Here is a 1067-nt window from a genome sequence, read left to right on the forward strand (position 1 = left end):
AAGAAACTCAACAAAGATAAACAACTAAACAACACAATTAACCAACTTGACCTCATAGATGGGTACAAAGCATTCAACCCAACAACAGCACAATACACATTCTTTTCCAATGCACGTGGAACGTTCCCCAGAATTGACCATGTGTTAAGTCACAAATCAAGCCTCCATAAATTTATAAACATCAAAACACTACAAAACATCTTTTAAGACCACAATGCAATAAAACTAGAAATCAACAATAAGAAGAACAGGAAATAAAGTCAAATACATGGAAACTGAATAGTACCCTACTGAAAAGCGACTGGGTAGTAAAAGAAATTAAACGTGAACTCATAAAGTTCCCAGAAACAAATGAGAACGAAAACACAACATACCCAAATCTTTGGGATACAGTGAAGGAGGTGCTAAAAGGATAATTTATTGTGATAAATACACACATTAAAAAGAAGCAAGAATCAAAATTCACACATTAACACAGCATCTACAACAATTAGAAACAGACCAACAGAGGGAACCCACAGTCACCAAAGATAATAAATAAAAAATTTTAGAGCAGAAATAATTAGATAGAAAACAGAAAAACTGTAGAAAGAAATAACAGGACAAGAAGCTGGTTCTTTGAAAGAATTAATAAAATTGACAAACTATAGGCAAACCTAACAAAAGAAGAGAGGGAGAAGACAAAATTAACATGTATTAGAAACCACAAAGGTGATGTCACAATGGAACCAAATGAAATCAAAAGGAAAATAGCAGAATACTAAGAAGAGTTGCACTCCAACAAATTTGAAAACTGAGAAGAGATGGATACATTTTTAGAAAAAACATGACCTACCTAAATTTACACAGAGTGAAGTAGGAAACTTGAACAGACCAATTACAAAAGAAGAAATTGATCAGGTCGTCAAAAAAAATCCCAACTAAAAGAAGTCCAGGTCCAGATGGCTTCACTGGTGAGTTCTACCAAACGTTCAGGGAAGAGCTGTCATCAATTCTATTCAAATTATTCCAGAATATAAAGGAGGATGGAAATGCCCTAACACATTTTATGAAGCAAGCATAACCCT

Source organism: Chrysochloris asiatica, unplaced genomic scaffold (assembly GCF_000296735.1).
Source record: "Chrysochloris asiatica unplaced genomic scaffold, ChrAsi1.0 scaffold00010, whole genome shotgun sequence".
NCBI classification, from domain to species: domain Eukaryota; kingdom Metazoa; phylum Chordata; class Mammalia; order Afrosoricida; family Chrysochloridae; genus Chrysochloris; species Chrysochloris asiatica.